Source organism: Rattus norvegicus, chromosome 3, assembly GCF_021556685.1.
Source record: "Rattus norvegicus strain SHRSP/BbbUtx chromosome 3, alternate assembly SHRSP_T2T, whole genome shotgun sequence".
NCBI lineage: Eukaryota > Metazoa > Chordata > Mammalia > Rodentia > Muridae > Rattus > Rattus norvegicus.
In genome coordinates this window covers 103,883,611-103,896,719 of record NC_141536.1, presented here as the reverse complement: position 1 = coordinate 103,896,719, position 13,109 = coordinate 103,883,611, and positions in this window count along the sequence as shown.

Sequence of the window (13,109 nt, the reverse complement as noted above, 5' to 3'; positions counted from 1 at the left end):
AGACGATGGCAGTGAAAGCATGCCATTTTTATAGGCTAAAAGGAAGAGAAAAATACATCGCTCTAAGGGCCGAAGTTCAAAGGTTAAGGGTTCATTACCAACCCTATGATGAGAAGAGGCGAGGTGCCCCTGATAAAATTAGACTTTAGTCTGGTGGTGCATGCTGCCCTCTGAGAAGAAACAGGTGTTGCCATGGCAACCAATGGCAAGTGCACAAGCATCTCAATGCTGGGCTCTGTTGGCAATGGGGATGCTTGCTGAATTCAGGGAGGTGTTGAAAACAAAGCTCCCAGCCATCATCAACTCTGTCACCGGATGAAGAGACAAAAGAAGAGCACACTGTTAAACTGCAGGACAGATACGTGAAACTCAAAGCAGAATGGAAATTTGGAAGACATTTCACGAGCAAGGGGAAGAGAGATTTGAGAGCACCCCAGACATAGAAAGAAGTGAACAGGTGAGAGAAAAGGGCATAGCATGCAGTAGTCTGGATCCTCCCATCTTTCTTTCTGTCACCCTCAGCTTTAGAGATGTGAAGAAAAGTCCCCACTTCACTATTTCCTGTTCTAAGTAGAATAGCAGTGATATTGTGAAAGCTGCTTTTGACTTTGACTTTCTAGCCCCGGATCAGAACACCTGGGCTAGCTCAGGTTCTAGGAAAGACCCAGTTTCATGATGGTTTTGGGAAGACAAAAATAAAAGAAGACAATATTCGTGTTTATTGGCGTTGGAGCCTACCTGATGCCAGAAGTTTGAAAGTACACAGATTTAATTCTTAAAATGAAATCACTCTATAGATGTTGTTGCCCGTGCCAATAAATGGTAAGGAAATGGAGACCTAGAGAGGTCTGCTTGCCCAAGATCACATAGCAAATAAGTGGGAGTGCTAGGTAGGCACAGAGGTGTGGGTGGGATCAAGGGCAAAAGGGAAGAGATCTTAGAGATCCATACTTCTGCCTTCTTTCATCTGCAAGCTCCCCCTTTCTCTCATCTCACTGCTTTTGTCCCATCAAAGAGCTTGAGAACTGAGAGTGTCCTCAGGAAAGACACGCTAACACTCCCTTTGACTTGAGAAGCCCCTGGCCATGTCAGGGTTCTCACAGCAGTGAGATGCTGAGCTCAAAGTCACACTCCTGCCTGGGCTCCTGGCAGGTACCAGCTCTGTACACAGGTAAATAAGAACAGCAGAGCCTGGTGTCTCGGTGTGTGCCTGGAGTCTTGAGCACTATCCATGCACTCAGAGGCAGAGCATAGAAAGTTCAGGACTACCCCAGCCTACACAAGACCCTGTGCCAAAACAAGTGAGAACATAACATAGGCCATAAGGTGAATCTGCAATGAAGCTGGTTCTGGGCGATTGTTGGGGCGATTGTTAGAGCTCAGCCTCCTGCCAGGGGTCTACATCATGGATGGACAAGAGGTAAGAATGTCTGCCGACCCCAGAGACTAGCAAATTCCAACTATATCTGACTTTGGAGAAGACATGTTACAGACAGGCAAAGCATGCCATTTCCCATGTGGGTCCTCTGCTTTACCCTAACCACTTAGGAAAGTAACTCACTGAAGAAGAAGTTGGTTGTACAGATGCTCTCCGAAGAACACCTCAGACCTCGGAGAGAAGACCCGGAAAGAGGCCCAGCCCTGGCTGTTGGAGACATATGCCTAAGACAAAACCCAAAACTCCAAGAAGCAGGACATAACTGTGTTAACAACTGATAATGGGCATTTGATTTCTTTAGTTTCTAGTGTCAGAATACAGATACAAAGAAGCAGGCCACAGACCACTTGTAATGACACAGCCCAGATCTTGTACTTTCTCACTGATATCTCTAGTCACTGGAAGGAAAGTTAACACATTAAATTCTACTATGGCTCAAGGAGGACCCTGCTTTTGCTGCTTTGGAGGGAAGCTAAACACACTGGGTAATATTACATGGGCTACTATTATTCAGTCCATAGGCTAGTTGCCACCAAATCTTATGCCCAAGCTAACAGTGCTGTCATAATTAGCATAAAATACTCTAAATGGCCATTAGTTTACATGCACATGGACACACACACACACACACACACACACACACACACACACACACACAGTGCTACTATAAGATGCTAGCATTCCTTTTAATTAATAATGATCATTTTACATGATGCCAAATCTCGAACTTTAAAACTGACTCAAATGTGGGTCGTTTTTTTACCTATGGCCTAATTTATCAGTCCCTAGGAAGTTTATGAAGCTCCTATCAGCTAATTGAAGATGGTTTGATGAACTTGCCAGTCTCTTCCACTAGCAAGAACTGTAAAGATAGAATTATGTTAAATTCATGAACAACTGTGTGGTTTCTTTGCTAAATAGAAAACCAAGACAATGCCAGGCAAAAAGTAAACATACAAGTCAAATACCCTACTCTCAATCCCAGAGTACTTTTACATCGTGTAGCAATTATTCAGTAAATTAGACTATATAGAAACATTCCAGACCAGGACTCCCAGTGAATGAAAACATCTACCTAGTTACTAGCTCCAGGATGAGATACTTTTCAATCATGAGAAAGGTAACTCAGTGGCAGTGAAGCTCCTGATGAATACTGGTGTGTCATTTGCTAATATATATTGACGATGACAAAAAACGCTGAGCAGGGCACATGCCACCATCCACAAGCCTAGAGTCACACCTTCCAACTCTCGATAGAGCAATTCATGTTTCTGCCTCTGAAGGATCTGGGGTCATTATCTGGTGATTCCAAAGCAGCTAAGTCCAAATTCCAAGGTGGACAACAAGGTGACTGAGGGTAGGGTTCAACTCAAACCTTCATAATCTTTCAGGGACCCCATCTCTGTAATGGTCTCATTTATTAAGTAGTCCAAGATACAGTATCTAAAGGGGAAAAAAGCTCAAAAGGAAAGATGCCCATGCAGCTGACATCTTGAAACTAAAAGTGAACTTTCATACCTTAGTAAATTTACATCTGTCCCAATATTTACCATGGAAGTAAAAAGATGAGGTACAAACTCTACCCCATCATCATTACCATCAACTTTATTAAAAGATGCATTTATTTTTATTTTACATGTATGAATTTTGTCCTGAATATATGTATATGTACTGCATCTGCTGCCGTTATAGGCTAGAAAAGAGTGCTGGATCCGTGGACCTGGAGTGAAAAGCAGTTTTAGGCCACCATGTAGGGGATAACAGAAGCCAGGTCTTCAACATGAGCAGCTAATACTCCTCCCTGCTGAGCTAACTCTCCAGCCTACTGTCAGATTTTAGTGCAGCTATCAAGAGCTCTCTTTTACTGCTTCAAAGCTACTTTGATGTTTCACTAAGAAAGAAAACTAGCTCCAGCACGTCAAGACTGTACAGATAAATAGGAGAAAGCCCTCACACAGCTAATTAATTATAACAGTGGAGTATATGATTATAATACCAAGGAGGAAAGGACATCCTCAACAAAACAGCCACTGCCGTGTAGACCAAAGAAATTGTTCATTCAAAACAAACAGACAGCAAAATATATAGGGAACTTGGAGAAGAACTTTAGAAGATAGAATGTTCCTTTTGGGCCAAAGCTTCTGGAGATGAGTCTGGAAGTCATTTGACCCCCAAACATAAATATGGGCGGGGCAAAAAATTCTATTCATAGAATATTACCAACTGACCTTTCCCCATTGTTTGTGTACCAGAGACACACTCACCAAAGCCCATCTGATCTGCATGTCAGAGAGCTGAGCTGCTCACACTTCAGCATGAAGCAAGGAACTCCAGCAGTCAGACCAGCAAGCCCAGCCTGGGCCAGAAGGTTTTCTTTAAACACAATCTGTGATAACTTCTCTGTTTATGTTAAGGAAACATCCAAAGAGTAGATTATTGACTCTCCCTGGGGATTTGGTGATTACCACAAAGGCTAACTTATAGAAAGCCCCGGAGTGAACGTTTTTATAAACTACCCGAAGTAGATAAACTGTTTCCAGGGACCAGTGGGAAAGTCCCTCTGAGTGGAATTCCAAGACTAGCTAAATTAAATGGTTCTGAATACAGTCTTTATAAGTAAGCTAAGGACGCTGCTTGGTGAATAGAGTGCTCACCTAGCATGCATGAACACTTGGGTTCCATTCCTAGTACTGCAATAAATTTGACATGGTAGCCAATCTTAGCTCCAGAAGTTGAGGCAGGAGGATCAGAAGTTTAAGGTTGTCTTTGCCTACATATTGGGTTCAAAGGAAGCCTGGACTGTTGAAAGGCCTAATCTCAATTTAAAAATAAATAAATAAATAAATAAATAAATAAATAAATAAATAAATAAATCTGGAAGTCAAGAAATCCCCTGCTTGCTTGCCCCTCCCATCTTCCCATTCTTATCTGCATGTGTAATATACATGGGTAGCCGACAAGGAGAAGAGACACCAGAATACCTATAGCAGGGACTTCTGGGCACACCAGTGGTTAAATAATGACACTGAGCCATATTAATATTCATTATGGCTTAGGCCTTTAGCTGCCCAGAGTCTCAGGTAGCTCTATTTAAATTTAACCTGACTGTTCTAGTCCATGACGTGCCATGTGTCTAGTTCTTTACCTCTCTGTACCTGTTCAGGTCTAGGCCACCTTCCTGTCCCACTGGTGAATCTCCCATACCTGATTTGTTCCCCCAAAGAGACACTTTTTCTGCCTGGAAATCCCACCCTCTACTTTGGTGGTCAGCTCTTTATTAAACCAAACAGCAAGTGGGGAAGGTGTATGCTTCTAAAATATGAGGCCAGCTCTCTGCCAGCACAGCAAGCAACAGTTGAATGTACAGAGACTGCCTTCACAGAGAGCACCCCAACAGATGCCTGCAGGGTTTGTAAACATGTTGGACTGTCCCACGGGTACAGTTGTTTGTGGTGGCTAGACACAACCATGAGAGGAATAATGTGACATGCGAGGCCATAGGACATCAGGATGTTATCCTCCTACAAGTATCCAAAAGGAGAAAGACCCCATAACAGCCGAAATCAAACTGCATCCAGAATCTGTATGTGCCAGGTGGCAGCTACTGTGACAAAAGCTGAGATGTGTGAAGCCCTTGTGAGACAGAGTCACACGGAAAATTCCACATCCAGGTGGAGTTTCAATTTATGAACCAGATGTGTGCAACGGCATACGAAGATCTAGGTTGACGGAGGATGACTAGCAAGGTCTTACCTTGCTCATACTAAATATGCTCATATTTAGATGCAGACCTCTCAAGCTCTTTTTCTCATTACCCCTTTACACACATCTCCATTTCCAAGATGGAGTAACTATGCTGAGAAAGTTAGGCTGATCCCACTGGTTTTAACACAAGAAACAGAAAATCCATGTTCAAATACTACCAGCATTTCCCACCTACCAGATCTGTGGGCTTAGCCATGTTTTTATCCCTCAACTTCCGTGTCTGCATCCATATAAGAGGTACAGGGCAGATGTGGTAAAAATATAAATGTAATATAACAATCAACCATCACTTAGTAATGGTCTAATGGTTATGGTAGTCAGCCAAGACTTATTCAGGATAACATGAGTCACAACTAGGAAATTAACTTCTGTCTGAGAAATGCCATTCTCTTTCTGCAGCAAAAGAGAATGGGACTTCAAAGCTCAAAGAGTAGAAAAATGAGGTAGCAAAAGAAAAAATGTATGTACAAAAACTTACTGGTGGGTGTGATGGTGCATGTTTGTAATTCCAGAACCAGGAAGGCTGAGGCAGGAAGACCATAAATTTGAGGCCAGTATGAGGTAAGAAATGAGAACCCTGTTAGTGAATGGAGGAGGAAGAGGAGAAGGAGGAGGACCAGGGAGGGAGAAGGGAAGGCATTGGCACCACTACCAGGAAGATGAAGAGGAGAAGGAAGAAGAGAAAGAGAAGAAAGAGAAAGAGGAGGAAGAGGAGGGGAGGAGAAAGAGGAATAAGAGGAGGAAGAGGAGGGGAGCAGAAAGAGGAATAAGAGGAGGAAGAGGAAGAAGAGGAGGAACAGGAGGGGAGGAGAAAGAGGAAAAAGAAGAGGAGGAGGAAGAGGATGGGAGGAGAAAGGAAGAAGAGGAGGAGGAAGAGGAAGAGGAGGAGGAAGAAGAGGAGGGGAGGAGAAAGAGGAGGAGGACAGCTCTGAGGAAAGCCTTTATGCCACCTTTGGGTTGGGCTAAATCTAAAACCTTCAGTTTGGGGCACTCATCCTCAGATGTTATATCCATCATTTTTAATGGCTCATTGACGCATGGCTACAAACAATACCATGATATTAAGCAGCTATGGGAAAGAGCTGCAAACCAAAATTAGGAGAACCCTGAGGAATTCCAAACCTAACCCCTTTACTAAAACTATTAACACATCAGACAATTGTTCTCCAAGCTCTGTTCCCTCTGAGCCAGGCCTCACAAAGGGCAAGGTGTGGTTGCAGAAAGGCCAGGCCTATGGAAACTCTTGACATCTGTGAATCTTTTCATGAAAGGGCACGTCCCAGAGTGGAGTGTGCCTGCTCTCCAAGTGCCTTCCAAGGTACCCAGCACTCCTCTAATGGACTCCACCTGCAACCACAGCTATTTATAGCAGTAGCCTCCGTGTATTTGGTTAAAACCTCCCCATCATATTTCTTCATTTTGAAATACTATTTCCTACAATTGGCCCATTAAAATTTGTCTCCCTTTCTTCCTGATCTGCGTTCTTGGAAATCCATAGCTGACTATACAAACAAATGTACAGGATGATAAAAATAGTTTGAAACCATAATTTGCCCTCTCTGTTTTTCTTATGTTTGTATAAGTGTGATTTTTCTGTAGCTTTGGCTTCCTGGAAACTGAGATCTGACAGAAGGTGAGTTAAAATGAAGGAGTGTAAGAGGCCTGGGAGGGCGGCAGGACGGACCTCTCAGCTTGTTCCTTAGTGGGATAGTAAGAAAGCAAGACAGGCTCCAGACAAAGCTAAGGTGAAGAAGAGGGAGTCAGAAAAGGCAAAAGAAACGTACGTGACAAATTAAGAAACTCAACAAATTTACCAGCAGAAAACAGTGACATTAAAAGTGATGTGAAAACAGAGAGCTTGGTCGGTGATGAAGCAGGGGTAGCCAAGTGTAATAGTATCATGACACATAGTGATCTGTCTTTCTTGTTCACACTTCCGGAGAACTAGCAGCTAGTGTTAGCTCTCTCTGTCTCTGCCTCTGTCTCTCTGTCTGTCTATCTCTGTCTCTGTCTCTGTCTCTGTCTCTGTCTCTCTCTCTCTCTCTCTCTCCCACTCTGTGTTTGTGTGTGTGTGTGTGCATGTGTGTGAAAGACAGAGAGTGTGTGTGGTACTCCATATGGGCTTCCAGGTATGTGTTGTATACACACACTCAAAGAGCCCAGAGGATTACGTTTATGTCTTCTCTTGTGCACTCTGCCTTATTCCCTAGACACAGGGGCTCTCACTGAATTGGCAATTCACCTTCCCAGAGAGGCTGGCTGCCCAGGAGGGTTCCCAGGCTTAGCTTGTCTCCATCCCCACCCCACCCCACCCCCAGTTCTGGGGTTACATGCACACAGAGCCGCAGAGCCATGTCCAGCTTTATACAGAATTATAACTCAGGTCATCACACTAATGCAGAAGCACTCCTACCCACTGAGAATCTCCCCAGCCTGGGAGGCGGGCTGTTCTTCTGATGTTGTTTTATTTTCCTTTGTTTTTTACTTTTTTCTTTTTATTTAGCCTTGTCTCATACAATACATCTTTTTTTTAAGTTTCCCCTCCCTCCGCTCCTCCCTAGTTCTCCTACAACTCCCTTCTCCCCAGATACACAGGTCCTCTGTTTTTATCAAAAGCTTTGAAAATGTTGTTAACAGCTCTAGAGAGCCTCCCCAGAAAAACAAGAATAAAATCTTCTGTCATTCTATCACTACGCTTGTATCAGCAAAATTACATCTTTCAAAGATGTATATGCATATATGAGCAAAATAAATAAATTTTTAAATATATGTGAAATCTCCCTGACTGTGAAAACCTTAGGTCCACCCCAGCTGAAACGCTATTGGCTGCTGGGGGATGGAGCATACATTTTCTTCAGCTGCAGCCCCTGGTATGATGTCATGCTCCAGCGGTTGACTCTGTACTCACGCACACAGAAGCAGCACTCATTCTACTCAGTGGGCTTAAAGAAGAGAACGAAGTGCTCTTGGAAAGTGGTTGGGGGCTTTAGGAGGTGCGGGAAGGGAAGGGGATTTTTAATCAAACACTCTGATATGTGAAATTTTTATATTCTAAATTTAAAAGGTAAAATTAAAGATGCAAGTCTTGGGATGGCTTTTTATAGCTGTGTGCAATCAGACAGCAGTGAGACATGGGATTGTGGGGACCTCATGCTGACGGTTTGGCTTGCCAACCATCCACAAGTTGAGAAGCATGACTTTTAAAACCTACAACTCAAAGCTCACTAAACGGGAACTTCGGGTGACAGGCATACATTTTATGTCATAATCATTTTAAATCTCTCACTGTTTCTGTTGTTGCCTTTTGAGGTAGAATCTCACATTATAACCCCAGCTAGCATGAGGTTTAATGGGTGGCCCAGACAATGCAGTGTCAGGATTTCGGGGCTGCACCAGAGTCTGATCAAGTCGCTCCATTTCTCATTTGGTTTTGAGTAGGTTGCTTCCAGAAGAGAACTGATCCCTGGTTTTGCTAGATATAGTGTCCCAACAACTTCTGCCCTGGCAGTCCACGCATCTCAGAAACTTGTTAACACGCTTTCTAGAGCGAAACTTCAGAGCAGGCATGGACTCAGGGTATGTATGTTAATTGTGAAACCGTGGAACACATACTGCATGCCAGCAGTTCAGATCCATTACGCTCATTCTCAAACAAAGCCAAATGTAGAATTTTAAAACATGTGATAGGTTCACTCTTCTCTATTTCCTTGTGTTAGCAATGTGTTTCTCAGTAAGTACTTTTCTCAGAAGAAAGACACTTAGCTAAAAATGTTTTCTTTGTGTAAGATTAATGGAGTTTATTAAGTTCTAAGTACAAATACCTTTTGCATTTGATCCATATCGTGATCCTGAGTAGATTGTGTCCCATTTTATAAGCAATAAGATGTGGCTTAGGGAAGATTAATACCTTACCCAGGGTCACACAGACAGCAGACAGCTGACCAGGAGCTATGCTTACGAGCTATGCTTCAACAGTTTGAGTGTATAGCGTTCACAGCTGCCCACCAGTGCAGAACATTCATGCTGTTCAATGCTTTAAGGGCCCAATTGTAAATACCCAGACAGCTCTTAATACTAGAACTATAGGGCTAACCCAGTCCTATTCCCTGAAGTTTCTGTGCTATACTTAGTTAGCTCCTTCCTGTGTCAGTAATGCCTTGGAATCTGGTATTGCCCATTTACACTCCCACCACCTGTGCATCCACACTGTCACATCCCAGCAGCTCTGTCATGTGTGACTCCATCTTCTCCCCCATCTTCTCCTCCCACTCTGCTGTAGGCTTTCCCGAGTCCTCTGTAGATCACTGTGGTCGGGCGGATGCAGGACAGGAGGGCTTCAGAGCAGAAGGCTGCTACAAGCTTTCAAAGAAGTGAAATAAGAGAGTGGATCTTCACACTCCACTCCTGTCGCTGGCCCCTGCTTCTTTACCTTCATCCCCTCTGTGCATTGACATGACCCGTGTCAGGAGACATGATGTAGCAGGGGTGTCATCTGCAACTGAAAGGTACACCATACCTTTTTTTTTCAGGATGTGTTTGGGAAGAGATGCCAAAGAGGGATAGCATCTAGATCAGTAGCTCTTAGTTTTCCTTTCTAACATTGGGGAATGGATATGCCTGGATCAACAGACACTCCAACAGGAAAACTGAACGTCAGTGCAAACAGAAAGAGAAACACACACACACACACACACACACACACACACACACACACACACACGGGGGTGGGGGGGCTTTCTAAGTTGTACCTTTTCCTGCGTCATTCCTTCCCTTTGAACAAGGAGCATGATATTTTTACTTTGCCCTGGGCCCTGTAATTTGTGTAATAAATCTCAGAAAGCACGTAGCACTGTGCCACAAATCTACAAAGTGCTTGGTAATAGAAATTAAAAAGCTTATTGCTAATAAATGTTCACATTCAAGAATGGATTTCTAAGATGACTGCTCGTCTCTAATCTCATCTGAGACCTGAAGTGGACAGAGTATCAGTGCGACTTCCTTCCTCACAAGGAGGAAGCTGAGGTTTTGAGAAATCTGGAGGCCTCCAACATCTCAATAGCTCATGGTAAAATGGGGTATTCTCAGTTGCAGCCTGCTTTTATCTGGGCATCTGTCATCAGTGACCTACGGGATACTTTCCCCATAATGGGTGGCCCCTTCCCACCAGCAGCATGGAACTGTCAATACTACCAGAGGTCCCTGCGGTCCGCATTGATCTCACAGCTACACAGAAGAGTCCTGCCCTTGTAGTTTCTTTTCCAAACTTTACAAAACCATAAAACCAAGGATGACTCCTAAGAACCCCTGAGACCCAGCCTGAGATGTGGACTGCAGGAGCACAGATGTGTCTTTGCAAGGGTTGATTCGGGTCTGTTTACACCATCCTTATGTCCAATTTCCTTGTGGGGCAACCTGTGCAGACCTCAGACTTACGCTCTTAGTGGGCTGTGGATTAATGGCACACTCATTGCCCATCTCACTCCCAAGGCACCTCTCCTGCAGCTGTCAAAACCACCTACTCACCTCCCCCCAGCCCTGAGCCATTCAGTGAGGGAAACTCCTTGGAAATATCACCCGGTTTTGCCCAAGATGTTTTGCCCAATTGCCCAAGACCTGGGGATAAAAATGCCAAGGGTAATGTGGAGTGAAAAACAGAGGTCAGACTAGTCCAGAAGGGTGGAGCAGGAACTGTAGCCTGAGATGAGGGGTCAGAGCATGCTGGCACGCTACACGCTTCTGAACTTATCCCGCTGAGCCCTGGCCCTTGAACACTAGTGGGGTAGATCACCTGCTGTGAAAGTCATGCAGTAAAACAAGGGTATTTTGGGAGTCTGAGCTAATTCCAGAATCTAGAGGTCTTAAGTTTCAAAAAAAAGTTTCTGTTTCCTTAGTGACCTTTGCTATATTTGTGTGTGTATTATAGAAGAAGAGTGTGGAGTCACTGGCTAGAATACCAGCCTAGGCAGTTATAAGAGAGAGAGAGAGAGAGAGAGAGAGAGAGAGAGAGAGAGAGAGAGAGAGAGAGAGAGAGAGAGAGATTGAGAATCTTAGCTCACTAATCTGGCCAGTGAGGATGCCTGGCCACAAGCACTAAGCCTAGGAATCTCTGTATCTCACCTTCCCAGCACTGGAATTGCAACACACCATGCCCGGTGCTGGATGTCCAAACTCTCAGACCCTCGTGCTTTCATGGCAAGCAATCTGCCTACTGAGCCATCTCCCAGACCCTAGTATAGTACTTGGTAGGTGGCTCCAAATCACATTTATTATTACACCCATTTTAAAGGTGAAGAAGTTAAGCTTGGGGACGTAATGTACCAAAATCTACAGCATAAATTGCACTGGTGATATATGGAAAGGAGGGGTAATGCATCTCAAATAAGCAAGTTCACCTGATTCTCTGCCCACTCAGCCTCTTGTGTCACACCATGGTAAACAGGAACAGTGGTTGTCACTCCTGATGGCATAGGAATTCACTCAGCTTGCTTTGGAGGCTGTTGTCTATCTTCTTAATTACCTGGTGGCTCTAGAACTATGGTTCTCAACCCGTGGATCGAGACCCTTTTAGGGGCCAAATGACCCTGTCACAAGGATCACCTAAGACAATCTGAAATGTCAAATATTTATATTATGATTGACAACAGTAACAAAATTACAATTATCAAGTAGCAACAAAATTAATCATAGAGTTGAGGGCTAGCACAACAAGAAGTGTGTTAAAGCATCGCAGGATTAGGAAGGGTAAGAACTGCTGCTCTAGACACTGCCATTTAGAGCCTCAGAAATGCCTTTCTGCGGGTGAGTGCCCTGTAGAGTCAGCTTTGCCACTGCAGTGAGAGGGCAGAGGTGGACGCTGTGAGTTTCCTATTAGCTAAGATGTTGTCTTTTATTTCTCCTTCTCTTTGACCAGTTTCTTCACTTGTGCCAGCACGTCTTCCATTGGTATACAAACACTGAAGGCAGAGAGATGCTCAAGATCATGACCTGCTGCTGCTCTTACACAGAAGTGGAGTTTAGTTCCCATCGCTCACATATGGCAGGACACGAGTACCTACAACCCTAGGTCCAGGAGATCAGTGTAGGCACCCACATGCATGTGCACAGGATTGAACACAGGCACACATAAATAACTAGAAATAAATAGCTCATTTTTACAAACGAAAATTAAATAGAAAACCTGAAGCATTTCCATTGCTGTCAGACAGCAGAGGTAGATGTCAGTTTTGTATTAGCTAATATGTCTTTAATTTCTCCCTTATTTCTTATAAGACTTGGATGAATGTGAATTTAAATACAAAAACTACAATATTGTCACCAGAAAGAAATGTGTATTTATTGAAAATATTGTTTCCTGAATTTTGCTGATTTATGTTCTTGTTTCCTTCATCAACACAGAGAAGCCAGGGGTTTGGTAAGTGTAGACATGGGCAGTAAAGTGGATCCCTTGTAGTAGAGTTCTCTTGAAAACAGTTAATGCCCATAATTTGCATGAAAACAAGTTTTGTTGATACCTACTCTCTGAGTATTCATTTCCTTTCATCCTTAAAAGAAGGATTCATTCAATATGTAGTTATTAATATATTATCATACAAAGGGGTACAATAATTATATAGCATATGTATTCATTATTCATGTAATATAAAACCTATTCCAGGGTATGAATGACCAATGGTCAATGCTGGTACCCACATAAATAGTTACACAGTGTTGGGATAATTAGGTAGTAGAAACCATGGGTTGTGGATTAACCAGGAATGGCAGTATGTGTTTTCTCTGGTCACCAGTACAGTAGGACAGGTCTTTGACAGTGCTGCATACAAGGCTAGAAAACTAAGGGTTTTTTTTCCTTTTTTTTTTCTTTTTATTTATTTTTTTTTAACTTGAGTATTTCTTATTTACATTCCGA